The following is a 23,014-nucleotide window of genomic DNA, read 5'->3' as shown; positions in this document are numbered from 1 at the left end:
TGATGGCAATCCCACCACCTGGGCCTTAGCGCCTGCATTAGTTTTCTAGGGTTGCAAAAGAGAGTACCACAAATTGGGGGGCTTAAAACAACAGAAATATGTTGGCTCACAGTTGAAGTGAAGATGTGGGCAGGGCCACACTCCCTCTGATGGCTCTAGGGGAGAATCCCTTTTTGCCCCTCCTGGCCTCTGCTGTTTGCCTACAGTCCTCAGGGTTTCTTGGCTTACAGATGCATCCCTAATCCCATGGCCACCATGGCGTGTCTTCACGCCATCTTCCTGTGTGTGTGTCTGCCTCTATATCCAAATTTCCCCATTTTATAAGGACACCAGACATACTGGGTTGTACCCACTTGCATAACCTTTTTCAGAAGACTTTGAGATCTCCAAGTGATGAGCCCTCTTCTTACTGTAAGATTTTTCCATGTGCTTTTGATGTCCTTTCCCTTCATTGAGATCCTGCTTGGTCTCAGCTGGCTTTGGAGCCCTAATTTAACATAAATTAGAGTGTGGGGATTGGGCCTGCCTTCTAGTTTCACTAGAAAATGAAGTTTACAGACTTTTTTTTTGTCTTGTTGTTGGTTTGCAATGTTTTCTAGGAGAAGAAGAGGAAAATGATGTTTATCACTGCCACAGATCAGGCTTTACCAGCTTCTAAATAATAGTGATCAATTCAAATTGCTCTTAAAAGATTGTTAGATTAGGGGCACCTGGCTGGCTCAGTCGGTCAAGGGACTGACTCTTGATTTCAGCTCAGGTCATGATCTTATGGTTTGTGAGATCAAGCCCTGCACTGGGCTCTTGTGCTGACAGCTCAAAGCCTGCTTGGGATTCTCTGTCTCTCTCTAATCACTCTCTCTCTCAAAATAAATGGACCTGATAAAAAGAAGATTGTTAGATCAAATCAATCTGTGGGTCACACTCAGTCCATGGTATGACAGCATGGCGTTTCTTCATTCGGGCATCACTGTCAAGCATGAAGCTTTGGAAAGAGCTTGGATCAATGTCATGGGCTGAATAATTCCCCTTGCCAAAAAAATAAAAATAAAAAAGACATGCTACCAGAAAGCTGTAAATGTGATGTAGGTGGGCGAAAGGGTCACTGCTAATGTAATTAAGTTAGGGATCCTGAAATTAGATTATCCTGGATCATATGAGTGGGGCTAAACCAGTGACAAGCATCCTTAAAGGAAGAGAAGACCCACAGGGGAAAAGGGCCACGTGAAGACAGAGGCCGAGATAGGAGTGACGTATCTATAAACCAAGGAAGGTTGTCAGTCACCAGAAGCTGGAAGAGGTGAGGAACAGCATCTCCGAGAAGGAACCAACACTTCCAACACCCTCATCTCAGATTTCTAGTTTCCAGAACTGTGAGAGAATCTATTTCTGTGGTTTTAAAATAACTTATGGTCATTTGTTATAGCAGCCACGGGAGACTAATACACCCAATTTGAATCTTGCCTCCACCAGTTCCAAGGTATATGACCTTGAGCTAGTCTCTGGGATGCAATGGAAGGAAATGAGCTGGGAGAAAGCGAGACAGAGTTCAAACTTTTGCAGAGTTGTTGAAGGGCATTGGTAGTACCTATGTGCTGTATAGCCACAGAGGACAGGAGTAAGATTGGGAAGTAAGTCTGGGCCTCAGGTAAGGGAAAGCCTTTTTAAGAGTCAGGACAATCCAGACATGGAAAAGCACCTGGCTTTAGTGATTGCAGGGGCCCTGCCCCTGCAGGTACAGAAGGAGAGGCGAGGACCACCTGCAACAAGAATACTGAGAGTGCAAGGGGCTTCCAATTGGCTCAGTCGGTTGAGCATCAGACTCTTGATTTCGGCTCAGGTCATGATCTCACTGTTGGTGAGATCGAGCCCCATGTGGGACTCTGCGTGGACAATGCGGAACCTGCTTAGCATTCTCTCCCTCTCTCTGCCTCTCTTTCTGTCTCAAAATAAATAAATAAACTTTTTTTTTAAAAAATGTGTGTCCGGACAAACTGAGCCTGGATGTTCTATCTGATACAGGGACCATGGTGCTTCCCACCAGATTCTCCCCTTGGTTGGCTCCCACCTATTAGCTATATGCAAATTTGGGTTAGGGGAGCCAGGAGAAGAAAAAAAGAAATTTATAATTTTGCTGCACGCATGGGGCAATTTCTATAGACAATTCCCGGTGTCCAGAAACGCCCACCACCTCAGGCGCTTCCATCTGAAGCCCAAGGAGCATCATTTTCCATTCTCGTTTCTGAAATAATAAGTTAGAGAGAAGCTTCATATTTCAAATCAAAACTATTTTCCAACGAGAGGAATGTGGAAACTTTTCAGGCAAATTTCATATGCAGTAACACAATTTCCTCCTGTTCCACTTCTCTTTTCACCTAATACATGATAAATATTCAAGATCTCCTTGAGGAAACACGAGCGGAGCCAGGGCGGGATCCTCACGGCTGCTGGGTGCAGGCAGCCAGTGGGGTGGACACGGGTCCTTCTCCTTTGAGGCCCCTCTGGATTGCAGCCTCCGCTACGGGCTACCCACCTGTCCCTTGGAGAGCCCTCACTCCTGTAAGAATGAACAGAATTAAATCACTGAAAATCTTTCATGATCTTAATGGCGGTCCCCCTATTCTTCTCAGGCAAAAACCATGTTTATTGGGAAGATGTCTTGACGAGGTACTTGGTAGAGAAGGTGAAACCCACCAAAGACATCATTAGGATGTGTAGTTGCCTGGCGCCTTCCTCTTTCAAGACTTAGAGGTCAGGGGACGGGGATAAGGGACATGAGAGAGAGAACCCTAACCGAGAGGGGGATCAGTGGGCTCCAGCAAGGTGATAGAAGGTTCATGACAAACAATGTGGTTGTATTTGGGGAGCACACAATGACATAACTAGCACTTCTCTATCAAGCACTGGCCATGTGCCTCGTACTAGGCTAATGTTTTACCTCCACCATGCCACTGAATCCGCACAGCATCACTGTGAGGTAGGAATGATTATTATTCCCATTTTACAGACAAGAAACCAGTTTAAGGGAACTTATGAGTTGCTAGAAGTCATGCTACTAGCCAAGTTAAACATGAGCTGCCACTACACACCCACTGAATGGTGCGATTAAAAAGACTCACCACACCAGGGACTGGTGAGGACAGGGAGCACCTGGCAATCCCAGACACTGCTGGTGACAGTGTAAGATGGTACATCCACTGTGGAAGACTGGCAGTTTCTAATACATTTAAATGTAAACTTACCCCATGAGCCACAATGCCACTCCTTGGCTTACCCAAGAGAAATGAGTGTGCTATGTCCACAGCAAGTGCTCAAGAATGCTCACAGCAGCTTATTCATTAAAGTCCCAAACTGGAAAACTCCAAAAGTCATCAACTACTCAGCAACAAAAAGGAGCAAAATACTAATACATGCAATGTGGATGGACCTCAAAATTGATAGGCTGAGCAAAAGAAGCCAGACACAAGAGTGCATACTGAGTGATGACAGTGACAGAAAGCAGAATCGTGGCTGCCTAGGGCTGAAGTGGGCAGGGATTGATGGCCAAGGGGAACAAGGGTGATGGAAATATTCTATATCTTGATTTGAATAGTAGTTACATGGGTACAGACATCTGCCAAAACCCATTGAATGAACGCTTAAAATGGGTGAATTTTATTGTATGTAAATGATATCTCAGTAATGTTGCTTTAAGCACAATTCAAAGTACTTGCCAAGTCTATATGATCCGACCCATGCCCTTCACCATCTCCCCCCTAGGCTCCCCCTTACCCCTTCATTCTGGCCACACCAGTCTCCCTGCTTTCCTTCCCATCATCCAAACACATTCCCATCTCTAGGGCTGTGCCTTTGCTGTCCCCACCGCCCGTGACACTTTCCTTAAATATGTCTACCTCACTCACTCCCTCAACTCCTCCAGATCTTTGTTCAAAAGCTACCTACCAGTGTGACCTTCACTGGCTCCAGCTCCCTCCACTCCACATAAAATAACACCAACCCCATAATTCTCTAGCCTTTTACCCTCTTTCTTTTCCATAGCACTCATCATATCCTAATATATTATTATACTTACATTGGTTACTGTCTGTCTCTCCTACTAGAGTGAGTCACATGGGAGCAGGGACTTGACCTTCACTAACAGTTCACTGAGGTCTAGAACAGTGCCTGGCATGAAGAAGGCAATCATCCCTCATTTAGTGAATGAATTAGAACCTTCCTATCAAGCTTTCCTTACTGCTCTTCCCCTAAGAAAAAAGGAGAAATCCTTTATTATCAAAAAGATAGCTTTTGGAGATGTACCCACCATGAAACAGTATTTTCCTGAAAATTAAAAATAATAATAGACTGTTTTACCCCTCAGTTTCATTGCTCCCCCATGCTCAGTGTTACCCCCAAGAGTATCCAATGGATATTTATCCTACATTTATGTAACTAAATAACCTCCAAAACAAAGAATCATTTTTCCAAGGTGACTTCTGTCTCTAACACCAGAGACTGGTAGGAACTTTTATCTGCTTAGCAACTTTTAAAAACTGCAGAATCTCCCTACAACATTTTTGTTCTGCCTCACTGATTACCCTTCTACATGTATATTTATTTATTTACATAATCAGGACTACATAGCATGATGACATATATAGTTTAGTATCCTGCTTTCTCATTTAACATTACAGAGTATTTTTCCATGTCATTAATAATTCTTGGAAAATGTAATTATTAATGGCTATGGAATGTAATATCATATAGGTGTACCATAGTTAATTTAACTAATCTCTATGGAATATTTAAGTTGTTTCCCTTTTTTTAATTTCAATTATAAATAATAAATGTCATTGTGTAGGAATGTCTGAATTTCTGTATATTTCCTAGAGGCAGAATCCTAGCCCCAAAGCATATGGGGTTTTTTTTTTAAGGTTTTTATACCTAGTCTCTACTTGTTTTCCAGAAAAGAGATGCTGATTTAAATTATCAACAATAGAATATGAGAGTTCTGTGTTGCTTCATCCTTGCTGACACTGGGTGTTACACTTCTTAAATCTTTGCTCATTTGGTAGATAAAAATGCTATTCTGTCATAATTTATTTTTCTCTAATTCCTGGTAAAATGGAACATCTGTTCACGTGTTCATTGATTATTTGTATTTCATTTCCCATAAATTGTTTATAGTATTTTCCCATTTGTAATTGCAGTGTTAGAGTTGTCTTAAGGAATTGTCAGAGCTCTTGGTACATAATAGGGATATTAACTTTTTTAGCAACTTTTTATACTTGTTGAAAAAAATATTTTTTGAGCTTGCCTGCCTTTTATTGTGTTTATGTTCCTTCTTGAAATATATAGATCTTTCACTCTCTTACTGTGTGTTGTTGTTGCTTTGTTTCAGAAGTCCTTCCCCATCCCAGAGTGGGGTCAGAGCCCTGCTGAGTCCCAAGAACACTGTGCAAATTATCTCCTGCTATCCCCACTTTTTTATTTTTTATTATGTAAAATTTCAAACATACCCAGGAGAAGTGAAAAATAAATATATTGATTCTGGGATTTGCTTCAAGATAATGTGCAGGAGGTAGGGAAGGTCATAGATCCAATGAGAGTGGCTATAAGTTGGTGATCATTGTAGATGGAGGCTCTCTCTACTTTTGTAGACATGACCTGGTTGACATCTTAGGGGGGCCAAAGGGCAGTCATCTCTAGACCCCTTTCCTGTAACAGGCACTGCCCTAGAAGACTCACATCATCCCACTGAGCCCTAAAAGCACCTTTGAAAGAAGGAAATATTAGTCCCATATTACAGATGATGACATTGATATTCAAATAGCTGGTCACATAACTGGAAGTACAGAATAGGATCTGACCCCAGATCATCCTGACCAAAGTTCCATGTTCCTTCCACTGCATCATCTATTCCCTTGTAGGCAGGAAGTTAAATGGAAGAGAAGATGGGCTTCTCTTGTAGATCTTAGCTAACTCCTAGGCTCCTCCCAGGCATAGCCTCAGGGGAAGGGCTCAGATTAGAAATTAATCTGATTGTTTAAATTTTTTAATGTTTTTTATTTATTTTTGAGAGACAGAGAGAGATAGTGCAAGCAGGGGAGGGTCAGAGAGAGAGGGAGATACAAAATCTGAAGCAGGCTCCAGGCTCCAGGCTCTGAGCTAGCTGTCTGCACAGAGCCAGATGTGGGGCTCGAACCCACGTACAGTGAGATCATTACCTGAGCTGAAGTCGGATACTTAACCAACTGAGCCACCCAGGTGCTCCTGATTGTTTAAAATAAGAAATGTAGAGGCACCTGGGTGGCTCAGTTGGTTAGGTGTCTGACTCTTGGTTTTGGCTAAGGTCATTATCTCATGGTTCATGAGATCAAGTCCTGTGTCAGGCTCTGTGCTGAGGGCACAAGCCTGCTTGGCATTTTCCCTCTCTCTCTACCCCTCCTCCACTCATACTTTAAACAAACATTTTAAATCAATCAACCAATAAGAAATGTACACAGCATGGTGACTACAATTAATCATACTGTATTGCATATTTGAAAGTTGCTAAGAGCATAGATCTTAAAAGTTCTCAACACTAGGAAAAAATGTATAACCATGTGTGGTGATGGAAGCTAACTACACTTAACTACAGTGATCATATAGTAATATACACAAATGTTGAGTCATTATGTGGTACACCTGAAACTAATATAGTGTTATATGTCACTTATACCTCAATAAAAAAATACAAGAAAGAACAGCTGACTTTGTAAACCAAGGTTCAGGCCTGGCCTTGGACTAGGACAAACTTAATGAAAAATAAAAGGACAGATAATTTAAAAGAGTCCAACACCCACCAATACCCTCAGAATCATCCCACCCAACATGGTTTCCTGGCCCTCACATCACAGACACTTAGCCTTTCTTACTAACATGGCACTTTGATTCTCATGCCTAGATTATTAGCAAGCTTTTGCTATGATAAAGCTGCATAACAAAAAGTCCCCAAATTTAAGTGGCTTACAACAGCAGCCACTTCTCTCTCACCCATGTCTGCAGATTGGTGTCTCTGGACACAAGCCCACCTCCTACACTAGTGGTCTCATCTTTTTATCTTCTCAAATATATTAAAAAGTTCACCCATATACTAAAGTCTCACAAACACACCCAGATTTTGATGAGACCAAAAGTGCTTTCAAGACACTGAAGCACTATATGAATTTGTAACCCTATTAATTCAGTGGCTGTTATTTCTGAAAAGCTGAGGTAGAGATGGGGCTGGGGACACCATTTCTATTTCCCTTGTTGTGACTTCTCTTGTCTCTTTCACTCAGAAACCATGTTGAATTTTGATAAAGTAAGGGAGCTATCATGATAGCAAGGACCTTGAATCTCCTCTGATTTATTCTTTTTTTAAAATATAAATCACTCCCAGCCGTGGTCCTTTATTATTCACCACAAATTACTCATAGTACATTCTACCACTGAGAACTGCTCAATTACACAGCAGTGGGTACAAATGGCCAGTCATTTAGCTTTTTGACAGCATATGTTTATTGGACATCTACTATGTGCCAGACACTGGGAAGATCCTGCTCTCATGGAGCTACACATAGAGTTTTGGGGGTGGGCAGTGAGGGAGACGGGAAATAAACAAATATATTTTTAAAAGGTCATTTCAATAGGTGACAGGTGCAATACATGTAAGGGAAATAGAGCATGGTAGTGGAATAAATGGGAGGAAGAAGAGCAGGGACAGCCTCTTGGAGGAGGTTGAATGGAATTGAGTTCTGAATGGTGAGGCGTTAGCTGCGCATGTCAGGAAGAAGAGCATTCCAGGCAGAGGGACCTGCAGGGACAAAACGTGAAACAAGAACAGTCTTGGAATAGAAAGAACTTTGCCTGGCCAGAGCAGAATGAATGAGGGGAGATGGTCAAGGAGGAGGAGAGGTGGAAAGAAACAGGCCATGGAAGGTCGTGAAGGCCGAGAGAAGAAGAGGGTGGGAGTTTCCTCTAAGGACACTGGAAGGCCCCGCAGTGCTCCTCGGGGAAGTGGTGTGATCTGATGTCTCTCTGACGGCCCCAGGGACCACCCTGTTGAGCTGGTTCTGTCTAGCTGATTGGACATGCACCTCTCCTTCCCATTTTCCATGGCCTCGCTCCCAAATCATACCTAGAAGAAAAAGAAGACCCTTCAAGAAGAGGAGGAGACCCTGTGGTCCAGGACAACCAGTAGTTGGCCTTCCCTGCCTGAATTTCTGGGCCTCCATGTACAACGAAAGCCACAATACTTTCCCTTCCAACTATCACTGGCCTTCAGCATACACATGAGCTAAATCCACATGGTTGACTCAAATGGTGAGAGCACCAGGCACTGGGGTGCTAGCCCGTGTGGGGTGGCTGCCTCTAGACCATCACCAGGCCCAGTGGAGTCCCTCCAACTGGTGGTTCCCCAGCAGGTGAATCACCTGGTGAATTGCCAGCACTTTCCAGCTCTCAAAGAACCGTATGTCACCGGAGGAGGTACACCTGCCTCGCCAGGAGGCAGTCAGGGCAAGGCTGCCAATCCCCATTCACTAGGGAGGAAACTGAGCTACAGAGAAAGGAAGTTTAGGCCAGAGTCACAGAGGCCTACATGACAATGCCAGGAGTCAAACTGGACACTTCTCCCCATAAACCCTGTGCCCTCTGACCTCTTCCTCAGCTCCTAGTGCAATTGGAAGCAACCCCAGGGAGCTTTCCACGCACCAGGCACTGTTCTGAGGCTTTACACGTGTTAACTTAAAAACCCATAACTATTATTAGCCCCCATTTTATATAGATGAAGAAACAGACACATAGAGACATTAAATAATTTGCTCAAGGTCACACAGAGCTAGAAAGCAGCAGGCCCAAGATTTGAAGCAAGCAGCCTTTGCCACTATGCATTGCTTCAGCTGGCACTCATTTGTGGGAGGGAGAGGTGTGTGAATGCTGAGCACTGTGTATAGATTTGTGTGTGCAGCTGTGAGCTGATGTGTACACATGGGTACACTGGTGTGCGTATACACACTTGGGTGAGTGTGCAGGTCTCCTTTTGCATGTGGCTTTTGCCAAATGCCTACGCACCTGCTCTTTGAGCACCTCTGCATCCATGAGCTGTGGATGTAGGTGTCCTCTTCTGCACACAGGCACTGGTGTGTGTACTTGCACATGCCCATGCACAGGGATAGGCTTGCTAGTGTAGCTGTGCCTGCCCATAGGGTATGCCAAGGGTGCAGGAATGCTTTCTTGGGGTATCTGGGACTATGCGGGTGTGTGTGACCTTGAGCATTTGCCCTTGCAGATGAAGGTGGTTTTAAAAGCCCAGATGCCAGCTTCTTTATACGCTGGTGTCTGCAGCTGTGTTGGCGTGCCCAGGACCAGGAGCTCACATCCCCCTTGGGGTCTGTTCCGCCCAGCCCAACATCTGTTGTGGCTCCACAGTAGGAGACACAGTGAACCCCAGAATTAGCAGAGCTCCTTTGCAGAGTCAAAGTTTGGCTCCGGCATCACCAGAAACTCAGCAGAAAAGCAGTTTTGAAAGTGGAAAAATTGATACGTTTGTTCCCTAAACCCTAAATTATTTCTCCCCTTTGCTTTAGAGCCTTTGGAAATTGCCTGCAGCACCTTGGAGGGTGCTGTGTGCGACCCAGGGCAGCCTGCGCAGGAGCCAGTGCTGGAGGACAGGTGAAGGTCATTTCCAGGTGAGCTCTTCAGAGGATGCCACCACCAGCAGGCTTAAGAAGTTGTCAGCTGCCTCTCTCTCTCTGCCTCTGCCCTGCCCCCTGCCCAACCTGCACCCACCTCTGCCAGAAGTTTCCAGGGAAAGGGGAGGAGGGGGCCACAGAGTAGGAGCCTGGGAAGAGGTGAGGAGAGCGTGGCTGTACTGGAGGCTGGGGCAGGGGTGAGGGCATCGAACCCTCCCTCTCTGCCTCAATGAGACTCTGGTTTATAATTTCCCCCTCAAATTGAGTATCTTCAAACATGAAATCTGGGATTGTTCTGTCCTCTGAATAGGCCACTGGTTAAACCTTGTCCCAGTGGTTGTTCTGCCTCAGCTTGCATAAACCCCAGGGATGGGCAACTCATTCATTGCCTCCTGAAACCACCGGTTCCCACTGAACTGATGTTAGGAAATGAGGGTGTTTGGCATTTCCTGACCTACTGTGTGCCCAGCACATGCTAGGTCCTGGAGGAGAGTCAGGCAAGGCCGTTACCCTCCTTGAGCTCACATCACAGCAGGGAAGAGGCACAGCCACATCGTCTTCCTGTCCCCAGCAGCTGCTCTGGCTAACAGCTCTCTCGCCCCACCCCCCCCACTCCACAGAAAGCCCTGCAGAAGTGGGCACACCCCTCTTCTTCTAACCAAACTTCCCCCTCCCTTTTACGGCTCCTCAAGAGTTGGGCCATAGAGCTCTGTCTCTACTTCCCTCATTACATCCCAGGCCTGCCCCCCACCTGCCACCTCTTCTCCATCCCCTGCTTCCCAAGAGAGACTCCTATAGGCAACGACTTTGCCCCCAGGCTTGGCCAGGGTATGGGGTCCAGGCAGTTCTCGGGCTCCAAAGGCTAGGTGCCAACACAAGCGGAAGAAGAGGAATCTCTAGATGCCTTCTCTGCATTAGGCAATACCCTGTGTGTAGGCTGGGCCTCTCCTATTCAGGAAATCCCTGCTTACTGGCTGAAGACCAGACATGAGGTTTTCTGAGAACACCAGCAAAAAGGCCACATTTTATAACAATCATATCACTAAGTCTCTGGCTCAAATGGTTATGGTAGGGGCTCAAGAGAAAAAGCAGAAGATTCATAGGGGGAGAGAGGGACCAACAGAAGTAAAACCAGAGAAAGATATGCCCAGAACAGAGACAGATGGCGAGAGAGACACAGAAGCAGAGAAACAGAAACAGAGCCTCACAGAGACAAAGATGAGAGTCACAAAGATAGGAACATATAAAGACACTCCTAGAGTCAGAGAGAGATGCTCATGGATTGAGTGGCCAGCTGCAGAAGCAACAAGAGGCGCCCAAGACCCAGAAAAACAGGCAGACAGACAGGCAGGATGACAGAACACTCATACTTATTGCTCTCCTGCTTAATTCAAATGAGAGAAGGAGAGAAGGAGAGAAGGAAGGAAGGAAGGAAGGAAGGAAGGAAGGAAGGAAGGAAGGAAGGAAGGAAGGGCAGAAAGAAAGAAGGAAAGAAAGAAAGAAGGAAAGAAAGAAAGAGAAGGAAAGAAAGAAAGAGAAAGAAAGAAAAAGACTTGATTTGATGAGGTCCCTGGATGGCTCAGTCAGTTTAGTGTCTGACTTCAGCTCAGGTCATGATCTTGTGGTTCGTGGGTTCAAGCCCTGCATTGGGCTCTGTGCTGATGGCTCAGAGCCTGGAGCCTGCTTCAGATTCTGTGTCTCCTTCTCCCTTTGCCCCTCCCCCACTCACAGTCTGTCTCTCACTCTCTCAAAAATAAACCTTTAAAGATTTTTTAAAGAAAAAGATTTGATTTGAGGTCACGTGCAATAAAGATCCATGTGTAATAAGGGGTAAGCATAGAAGTAAAAATTCAAAGCCAAACTGTTCTGGAAGGAGGAACATATACTGGTGCTGAAGACCAGGTGTGGTAAACTGTTACTTGTGTGGTCTGCAGTGAACCACTTGGTTTTCATGCTCTTAAGTACCCACCTCCTCCTGATTCTGGGCTGGTCCTGGGACATATTTCAACCAGTAGAATGTTGTGGAAGTGATTCTATTCCAGTTCCAAGAAAGACTTAAGAAGTCATGGCGGCTTTCATTCTTCTGTGCTCTGGTGGGGAAAGCCAACCACTATGTTGGCAACCTGACTATACTGAGGCCATCTTGCTGCTGTGAGGATGCCTGAGTTAACCCCCTGGAGAGACCATGTGAAGAACAGAAGAACTCAGGCATTAATGAGGACCAAGACCTCAGATATCACGACACAAATCAAGCTATGCCAGACAGCCCTCAGTTGAATCTACATAGAACAGAAACGAGCCCTCCCCCACCAAGCCCTGCCCAAGTTGCAAAACCACAAGCAAATAATGAAATGGTTGCATTGTAAGTCATAAAGTTTTGGGGTAGTGTGTTATGCAGCCATAGGTAACTGAAACACTGGGTTAATTTAGTAAATAAATCCAATGGATTCCATCATTTTCTTTGGCCAATGGAAAAAGAGCATCTCTTTATCCTCTTTCCCCTGAAGAAACACAAATGATACTCAGCTCCTTAGTGGGAAGATTAGCAAAGGTCCACCATGAGCAAACTCAGAAGATCATGGTCACACACACACCTGCCTGGCTAAGGATAGTAACTGCAATGCTACCGGAGAGCACTGAGTGAGTGATGGTAGTAAAGACAGCCAGCAGTGGTGGTCTTCACACTCACCTAGGCCAGTCCATCCCCTCAGAGAGACGAAAGACTGAGGCTCAGGGAGTGAACAACTGCCTGAGCTCTCATAGCCAGGACTCGTCAGAGCCATGATTGGAGCCCAGACCCCACATTAGGCTGTTGGCATGCAGCTAAAACGAGCAGAATAAATAAATGCCTTCCCGGGAACTCTGAATTCAGAGCAACCTCTGCTTCCCGAAGACAGGAGGCTACATGCTCCCCAAGCCTTCCTGTCCAGGGAAAGGGGGAAAGGACAGGCTGAGTTCTCACCCCCTCAGGTGGGCTGACTCTCCTTTATCCAGATCAGGCCCCTGCCTCCTGGCCCCACGGATGAATGTCCTGGCCAGGGCCACATCAGAGTCCACCCCCGCCCAGCCCCAGCCCTGGCCCCGGTGCATTTGTCAGGCAGCCAGGGCCCCATGCCTACAGGCTTCACGGCCAGGCCAGCAGGAATCACTTGACTCTGAAATTGGTTCCAGGAACACTTTTGCTCCCATTATTATACTGCCTTCCCTGACACCCCCTCCCCCAGCACTTTTTTTTTTTTACACTAAACTTTCTCTGAATTCACCTGATTTTTCCCATCTCCTTTACATTCTTTATGGCAATGGAGAAATAATCACCGCTTCTCCAGCAGGGTGATGGGAGTGTGCAATATTAACTGTAAATCAGGCAGAAATTGGTGGAAGGGGAAGGGTTTGATGAGGTGCAGAGACATTATATCATTTTAAAGCACTTTTCTGGTCTCCAGTAATCCCCATGTAAATGAAAAGGAGTTGACGACGTGCCTCTCTCTCTGAAGCTGACTTTAGGAATGACGAGAAAATGCTCCTGCAAGGAGGGCGCAGGGCAGAGGAAGGTTGGCTGGGGCCTGACAGGGGAGGCAGACATGTCCAGGGCTGTGCCCCCAACCCCTCCAAACCAGGACTGGGCACCCACCCAGACTGGAATAGTCCTGGCAGAACTGTGGCTTCTTGGAAAATGAGGAACCAGCTACAGAGGGGAAGTGGGGAGAGTGCTGTGGACCAACAAGGTGCCAAGGCTCTAGTCAAACCCTCCACATTCTAGAGCCCAGTGGACGCCTCAGGAGTGGTACTGCCCCCAAGGGGGTATCTGAAACCTCTGGTGACTTTGGGGATTTTGCCTGTTGTCATAATGCCTGGGAGGCACCACAAAACAAGGTAGAAGCCTACACAACTGCCCCTCGCAAAATGCCCCTGGCTCCCCTCTCTACAGTCTCCATACAAAGAAATGATTATCCTGCAAAATGACCATCTATCAAGACCCATTGCCACTGGAAGGGGCCATCTCACCAGGGTAAGGTTCATGACCTCCTGGGCTCTTGAAATTTAAGTTCATTCATCATTTGAACTGAATTCAGCTACCTGTATTTCAGCCAATCCGGATGTCACTGAGTTTAGTAAAGGGAATCGCTGCTTCAGTTACTGCTAAGAAAGGAACCAATGCTGTGGCCCAGTGCTTACTCATCACTTCGAATTTTACTTTATACTTATTGACAGTGTTCGTTAATACTTGTTTAATCATTGTTATATACCATGGAATCTTGTGAGTGCACATTTTTTAAATGCAGTGAGTTGCTTACAGTATCTCTAACCTTCCTATTCAGGGTCCACACCTGCAGGCTTCAAGGTCCAGCTGCTCCGGATCATGTTTCAACTCAGCGCCTTCCATGTCCACGTTTCCCACACAGTGTCATCCTCTGAGACACCAGGCGTAGAGGACACTGCATTCCCTTAGCAAGCACTCCACCCGCATCTCTGAGGTTTTCTTCCGAGCTACTGGTATTTCTTTTGTATTTGCAACCCCGGCTCTTTCTTGATCTTCCCAGAAGGTGTCCACGGAAGGCTTTCAGATCACAAACCAGCCTTATGCCCTTCTGCAAATGGCCATAGAGTACTTCATTGACTGACCCACCCAGGAGCTGGCTGTGGGTGCCTGGTCAGCATCCCTGCAAAGATCACACGTGTTCAGTAAGCGCTGGCCACGCCACCGGCACTGCCAGAAGAGCAACGATTTTAAGATCACAAGATGGGTCCTGGTTCTATAGATGCTAAAATAGGAAGAAGTGGATTTCCTAGAATCCATGAGAGATGATACTAGAGAATTAGTTGGTCCATGTGGACACACGCCCAGAACTAATGTGTACAGACTCCCTGAGAAGCTGCCTCAGAGACCTCTTCTGCTGACATGTCTAGACTCCTGTTTCGGGACATGCGCACAGACATGCCTATGCTGTTGGGTTGGCAAATTTAGCAAATAAAAATGCAGGACACCTAATTAAATCTGAATTTCAGATAAAATAAAAGAACTTTAAGTAAGTCCCACATATTTCATGGAACATTCTTATGCTAAAACATTATCTGAGAATCTTTTTTTTAAATTTTTAAATGTTTATTTATTTTTGAGAGACACAGAGAGACAAAGCATGAGCAGGGGAGGGGCAGAGAGAGAGGGAGACACAGAATCCAAAGCAGGTTCCAGGCTCTGAGCTGTCAGCACAGAGCCCAATGAAGGGTTTGAACTCACAAATCGTGAGCTTTTGGTTACATTTAACCAGCTGAGCCACCCACAGGTTCCCCCCTTTTTTTAATTTTTTAATGTTTATTTATAAAAATTATCTGAGATTCTAACTTAACTGTTCATTTCTATGTTATCTGGCAATCTCACTGTGGTGCTTCATGTAAAGCTAAAAGGTGCAGACATGGCCAGGATACCAGGCCCAGACCTGGGTTCCTGGATGGCTCTGGCTGTCCTGCCTGCAATCCCCCCATGAGTATGAGCTCAGGATGTGGTGGATGCAGGAGTGAGGTAGCCTGGTCTAAGCCTCCTGGTGCATTTATAACCAGCCTAGAATCGGCCTCAGTTGACTGGTTTACCACTCATCTTGCCCTAGTTACTGATGAGGTTGGGATAAGAGGGAGGAAGCTAGACCTGGGGCCCTGGAGGTTCACAGCCAAATGCAAAGACAGACCTTCAGAAGCCAGGTTCAGGCTCTAACAGAGAGATACCTGAAAAATGAAGCAATGACTGCGTGAGGGGCTCAGGGGGGTTTCCCAGACCAGGAGGTGCTTTGGGCAAGCGGAGAGGTGGAAAAAGGCTGCCAGGGAGGGGGAATGTTTTGTACAACACAGCACGAGTATGAAAGAGGAGTTCTAGGAAAACGTGCCGGAAGTCCAAGATGCCTGGACAATGAACACATTGGGAACCGGGCTGGACTTTCACCTGTGTAACTTCATATTCTGGGTGATCTTGGACCTGAACTCAGTTCCCGAACATCACACAGACAAGTACTCAGCATTGGAACACCCGGGTATTAAGGCAGTTTGAAAACCACTTCCGGAGGCTTGAGGACGAGTGAGGATTTCAGACAGGAGATGCACACAGTCAGATGTGTCACTAATCGTCATCACATCCACAAGAGCCTACCACTGATGGAGTGCTTGCTATATGCTTTGCTCTTATTAAGAATAACAACAGAAGCTACTGGGTTGGTTCCACATACCACAATACAACAGCATTGGGTGCCAGACAGGGTGATAAGCATTTGCTTGCATTATCTCATTTGATCTTCACAACACCCCTCGGAGACTAGTTTTTATTCTCCCCATGTTGTAAAGAATGAGACTGACACTGAGTCCAATGACCAGACTTGCCCAAAGTTGCACAGAGGTTGCAGCTGTGCCGGGCCCAGAACCCTGACTGCTGACATCGAGGCCCAGTTGTCCTGTCTCCCTGTGTAACTGAAACTCCCAGAAAGCCATAGGGGTGCCTCATGGAGTACACTCTGCAGTCTTCCCTGGAAAAAGGCAGAAGCCTTGTCTCCCCAAGCACAAAGAAAGGCTAGAATCAGAATTCCATGAGCATTCTAATTTCTGTGCATATTTTAAATGACAAATCAGGCTGCAATTAGAAAGCCCCTAACCAAAATTCAAGCCACATGCTAACAGGCTGCAGTCAACATTCACAGGGGGCAGGAGGAGAGGGGGTCGGCTCAGCTCAGGGAACCAAGTCTCAGTGGGAGGGTCTCTGAACCGGGGGTCCCCAGGGTATGCAGCCTAAGGGACTGGAGGCAGGCACCTGATTTCTCTGCAAAGTGCCTGCAATTATAGCAATTCTCTCAGTGCCACAGAATCCCGGGAAAGAGTCATGTGGCATTTGGTTAAACTGATTAGGAATCACTCGCTCTGTTTTAGTGTCATGCTTGAGTCTCAGCAATGAGTAGGGCTCCTGCCCAGGCTTTCAAATCAGCAAGGATCCTAACTGTTCCAGGGTCATCCCCAGACACCCTTGGCAGTCCTGGGGATTTTGTTTCTGCCCCTTCCCCTTGTCAGGCTCGTTCATAGCATATTCCTTGCATAACAGCACTACCCACTCACTCCTTTCCACCCTCACCTTGAAGAATTTCCAAAAATACCATCAGGAGCTTCTCCCCAGTGCCATTCAGAGTGGAAGGTCCCTCTGGAGCTTGCGTTGCCCTGGGCAGTGCTCGAAGGAGGCCGTGGGTGACCAGGTTTGGCCTGTGGTAACATGGGCTTCCTGCTCCCTGGTGTTAGTGGTGTGATAACACCGTTTTCTATTGTACCCCGCTCCTGGATGCCTGTTCCCCAGTCGTTTTCTGGAAGCTCCTGACCTTTGTTGGTATGTTAGTCAGTTATTTGTCGCAGAACAACCTCCAAATACCAGTGGTTTACCACAACGCCATTTATTTTCAAATTCATAGGTCTACAGGTCGACCTAGGTTTGGCTGCTCTAGATTGAGTTCACATGCCCCCAACTGGACCCAGGCTTTGGGGTGGATTCAAGTCACATGGGCACATGACACTCCAGGACCCAGGCTGGAGAGAAGAGGCATGCTCTTTCCATAGCAAATTACAGGGGCACAAGAAGTCTGAGAAACGGGGATGGAGCTTAGGGTCTAAGCATCAAACTAATGCACATTCACTAATATTCATGTTCCAGTGGCCAAAGCAAATCATCTGACCCAGTTCATCGCCATTGTACATACCAGCCACTGTGGCTGCAAAAACTGCAAGGTAGGGGTGCCTGGGTGGCTCAGTCAGTTAAGCGTCCGACTCCTGATTTCAGCTCAGGTCATGATCTCACGGTTTGTGAGATGGAGCCCCATGTCTGGCTCTGTGCTGAGTGTGGAGTCTGCTTGGGATTAACTCTCCCTTTCCCTCTGTCACTCCCTCTCTCTCTCTCTCTCTCTCTCTCATTCCCTCTCTCCCTCCCTCCCTCTCTCTTTCTCTGTCTCAATACATAAACTTAAAGAAACATCCTGCAGGGGGGCCTGGGTGGCTCAATGGCTTAAGGGCATGGCTTTGGCTCAGGTCATGCTCTCACGGTTCATGTGTTCGAGCCCCGCATTGGGTTCTGTGCTGACAGCTTGCTCAGAGCCTGGAGCCTGTTTCAGATTCTGTGTCTCCCTCTCTCTCTGACCCTCCCCTGCTCATGCTGTCTCTCTCTGTCTCTCAAAAAAAAAAAAAGAAAAGATAAAAAAAGAAACACCCTGCAAAGTCACATGATAAAGGATGCGGATGTGTAATGCTAACCCCTGGATGGAGTGAAAAATCAGAGCCACATGATCATCTGAGCTCTCACTGAGGTCCTCTGTTCCTAAGGTCTGCAGCAGGATAACCTGACCCGTCCTAGGTGAGCACTGAGGCCAGACACAGGCCATTTACATGCACACCCATCTGGAGGGTGTGGGGCTGTGGTTCCTTCCAGAGAGCACGTGACCCCGCTGTGATTCCCTGCTGTGACCCTGCGACCTCCCTGGAATCACTGAATCAATACAACAACGTGAGCATCTGGATTCCCAGGACGAGTATCTGTTCCCCAAGCACCTTGGCTTGTCCTGGAGAACCCCGTCTCCCAGGAGGCAGGCTCGGGCCCACAGCGTCCAGAGCCACAGCTTCATTGGCCCAAAAAGGCCATATGACTCAAGGTCCCAAGAAGCTCAAGCCCATCTCCCCGCAGGGGGTCTGTCAGACACCCCAGAGAATTGGCACACCAGGACAGGAAGGGTACATGCAGGGCATCTCACTGCACCCCCTTGTGTGTAGATGGGGAAACTGAGGCCCAAGAAAGAAAGGTCTCAGAGACAGTCAGTGGCAAGGCTCCCTGTCTCCCACCTCAGGGCTTTTCTAACACCCCAGAGAACATGATGACCTCAAGGCCTCCTGGCCCCCACACCCTCCCAGCATCCCTGCCTGACCTTGCCTCTGGCCTGTCTTGGACTCCTCAAGAATCCCAGCGGAAGACACAGCCCAGCTCCTCTGTTTCTATTTGAAAGGAACGGCATTTTCCCAGGGACAATGAGTTGGTGATAGGCCCAGGGACAGGAGCTCGTTCCGGAAAGCCAGGGCCTGGACAAGGCCAGGCTGGGCTGATGGAGAGGCGTTGGGTTTCAGCATCCAATTAGCACCCTCTGTCCTTGGAGCTGCTGGCTAAGAGGGCTGGGGAGCAGCTGGAAGGGAGCAGGCTGGCGGTCAGCTGGGGAATGAGCACTAATTGGGTGTCAAGCACGCCAGGGCCCACTGGCTCCCCTCACTTCCCCACTAAACTCCCCAAGACCACCGCGGAGAGCCGAGGGGTGGAAGGCAGCTAATTGGTCTGGTCTGCCCAGAGAGCCCTCTCTCCACATTCTGATGCCCTGTCACTCAGCTTCCTTTGTCTTCCATTTCAAGGGCTGGGGGAAAATTGCCCACATCTGCTGAGAAGTTTCCTGTAAACCTCGGGGTGGGAGGGGAGCTTATTTTAAAAGAGGCTCCAGGCAGGGACATTTTGGCACATTTCCCGCAAGTGGCCCCAGTTGTCCTAACTGTGGAGAACTGTGGGGACAGCCCTCCCACACACTCCTTCACACTCCTGCTTGTCCATATTTTTAGACAAGAGTTTCCAAGTCACCCGAAAGCTAATGAAATGCTTTTTGTTGCCTTTTGCCTGGCACATCACTGTTCATTTGGGGGGGAAGGGTGGGGGGACTATTAATACCACTTCATGTTTCCCACACTTGAGCTAGAAGAAACCATACTTACCTTAGAGGAAGAGGTGTGGCTTCGAACAAGCATGTAGACACAAAAACACAGATGTCTGGTGACCCTGGTTTTAAGTCCACCGGACACATAACACGTTGAACTTCGAGGAGTAGTGAAGTGAGGCTGGAATCTCTTTAACAGGTGTGGCTGCGATGATGATATTTTGAGATCTGAATCTCTCCAATCTGTGCTTTTGCTCCCCTGTGTTTCCCCCACTCACTCCCACCCCCAAGCCGGTCGTCAGCACTGCGCTCACTGCCTTGGGAGAGAGGGAGGCAACAGGGCAAAAAACCAGAAATAGCCTGCAAATCTCTCCAGCTTGTGTGTTCCATGGGGGGAAGGGGATTTCTCGGGCCCAGAGAAGTGTCCAGAAGCAGGGGGAGAGCTGGGGTTTGCTTTCCATCCCCTCCTCGGGTGGAAACTCCACCCATCCCCACCTCACCCCAGGGCAGGGAAGACAGAGAAGAGAGGATGGGAGGCACCCCATTCTCATTGCCCTCTGGGAGGGTCACTTAGGCAGGTGGAACTATGAATGGCTCTTAAATCATTCCCCCACTTCAAGCATGACCCAGAAGCATCAACATGCCACTGGGTCCTCTAGGAAGTCACAGAAGAGGGTGCTGTGGGGCCAATGGACCAGGGGCAAGAGGCCTAATCCCCTTACTCTCCTTCTCAATGCTTTGGCTCTGCCTTAGAGCCCAGAACTGCAACTCTTCCCTGTGAGTGGGGATCTTTAAGGAAGATTGAGGGTGATTTCTACCCTCAAGCTCTACGAAACAAGGATTCAGAGGCCAAAAGCCAATTTAGTGATAGAAAACCATTTAAGGTAATATACTTTATATGCATGAATGGGTAGACACACAAGGTGGACTTAAGATGTTTTTGTACCCCCTTCTTTCACGTTATCTGAAATAGCCCTCCCTCTCCATGCAGGCTCCCTCCTCTAAACCTGCCCTTTCTCCATAGCGTTCACCATAATCTGACAATAACTGAATAAATGCTCAGATACCAAATGCTTAGTTATTGTCCTTACTCCTGAGGGCAGGGACGTTGTTAGTTGTGATGCCTAGAAGAAGGCCCGGCCTCAACACGGGTGCAGAAGGAAGAGGAGTATGTGAGCTCAGTGGCGACACCTACTGGCAAAGGGGATATTGCAGCCTAACTCTTCTAAACATTATCGAGACTGAGCCAAAAATAGGGAGCACCTTCCCAGGTACTGTAAAGGATAGAACTGGGGAAACTCCAGGCACAGGAGAAATTTGTCTGGACCTAAGATACAAGCTTAAGAGGGAGCCTGGGGATGGGGGTAGAAGGGATGGGAGTGAAGCACGTGTCTTACAAAGAAAAGGGACAATAACATAAGACATTTGACTCTCACCATGTAGCCCCAAGCCTCACATTCCACACAGCTATCACCTTCCTTCACTTTAGTTCTCCTCTTCTACCTCTTTTATTTCAGTTTGCTTCTTCCAAATTTTTATTGAATTTAACATCAGGTAGGGAGAGAGAATGTGAGGAGAGGAGACAGTTGTAAGGGAAGTATAAGCTGACCTCAGAAAAGCTTAACATCAAGCTGAGGAGATAGCACAGGGGCACCTGGCTGGCTCAGTCGGTTGAGTGTCCAACTCTTGATTTCAACTCAGGTCATGATCTCACAATTCATGAGACTGAGCTCCATGTCGGGCTCTGCATTGACAGCACCAAGCTTGCTTGAGATTCTGTCTTTCTCTCTCTTCCTCTACCTCACCCTTTCTCTATCTCTCTCAAGAAAAATAAATGAGCTTAAAAAAAAAAAAAAGAAGAAGATAGCACAGACTGAGTCTGTCTTGACCTCTAGCATCTTCAGAGCATTTTGCAGCTTGCAAAGCTCTTTCCCATCTATTTCTTTATTGGATCTTCCTATGACCTATCCTGGTGGACAGGACAGTCATTCACAAGTTCTGTTTTATTGATAAGGAAACTTGAACTTGATGAAGAAAGTGACTTATCCAAAGTCCTTGGCAGGACCAGGACTCACACCTAAGTCATCTCTGATTTTATACTGTCGGATGTTTTTGTTTTGGCATCTCGGCCATTAGGGAGTAAACAGTCCCACTGGGGAGATGAGGCATGCTGCTAGGAAACAAATAGTAGAACTCAGCAAAGCACTGGAATACGCAGGACTAGGGGAGCCCGGGGCAGAAGAGATAACCCCACCCTCTGTAACAGTTTTTTACTACAGTTACCTTTCCCAGGAACGCTATCGTGTTAGGACTGTAACTTTAATAAAGTAGGAACCGTGAAGTTCTCCAGCACAGGTCAGAAAGCCAGGTCCTCCCCATCAGAACATCCACATTCTCGTCTTTGCAAGAGGAAACCACTGACTGCACCCCTGGGAATCTGTGCCCTAATTCATTATCAAACCACTTGCAATTATCAAACTGTGCTCCCTCAAGTTGACCTTTAGCTGGGGAACAGCTATATTTAGAGAAAACCAGCCCTTTGTAATTACCCCCACTCAGATTACTTAAAGGTCGGCAGCAGATGTGACAGTTTGATCCGTGGGAAGGGCTGTTTCCAGGATCCCTGGATAATTATTCAAACCAGACAATAATTAGCAAATGTTGTCTACAAATGAATCCATCCCTGTTGTTTGGCCCCAGAAGGGAGCCCAGAAGGCTTGCCAGGCCAAAGTTGCCCCCTGTAGATATAGTACCAACAATCCCCTCATGCACATCCATCTCCTTAGAGTTTACAAAGAACTTCATACAGCTGACTCTTCACATCAGCCTTATATGAGACACACTTCCATACTTTACAGGTGAGGAAACTGAAGCTCAGACAGGTTAAATGAACCTTCCCAGTCACATGGTTAAACCAAGACTTAACTACACGTCTTCTGACTCCAAATCCCCTGCTCTTTCCTAAGAAAATGTCTCATTCTGCAAATATTTATTGAGTGTCTACTTTGATCCAGGCCTTTCAGCAGGCTGCAGAAAGGATGGGAAGATCTCAGCACTAGCCCCTGTGTTTGGAAACTCAGGATGCCGTGAGGGTAGAGAGACGTGAAATGTTGACGGTCTAGAACTAGCAGCATCTCTAATGAGTGTCCATAAATTCCCTGCTAGAAGAACTTTGAATATCATAAGTTAAGAGTCCATCTATCTAAAGGGATTAAGGAAGGGTTTTGTGGCAAATCAACCAAAGACAATGGAGGAAGTCTCGGGGGGAGGGGGGGTGGAAGAAAAAGCACTAAAATGGGGTCAACTGGTATCTTCACTTATCACATTTAAAGTAACTAAGTAGAGGTGCCTGGGTGGCTCAGTCAGTTAAGCTCCCGACTTAGGCTCAGGTCATCATCTCCTGGTTTGTAAGTTCGAGTCCTACATTAGGCTCTGCACTGACAGCTCAGAGCCTGGAGCCTGCTTTGGATTCTGTGTCTCCCTCTCTCTCTGCCCCTCTCCTGCTCACACTCTGTCTCTCTCTCTCACATGCTCTCTCTCTTTCAAAAATAAACTTTAAAAATATATATTAATTAATAGTAATAAAGTAACTAAGGAATGAAATAGCAGATGTCACCTGACCCCAGT

This window comes from Suricata suricatta, chromosome 8 (genome assembly GCF_006229205.1).
Source record: "Suricata suricatta isolate VVHF042 chromosome 8, meerkat_22Aug2017_6uvM2_HiC, whole genome shotgun sequence".
NCBI classification, from domain to species: Eukaryota; Metazoa; Chordata; class Mammalia; order Carnivora; family Herpestidae; genus Suricata; species Suricata suricatta.
The sequence above is the reverse complement of the archived record's forward strand: the minus strand, read 5'-3'. Positions refer to the sequence as shown.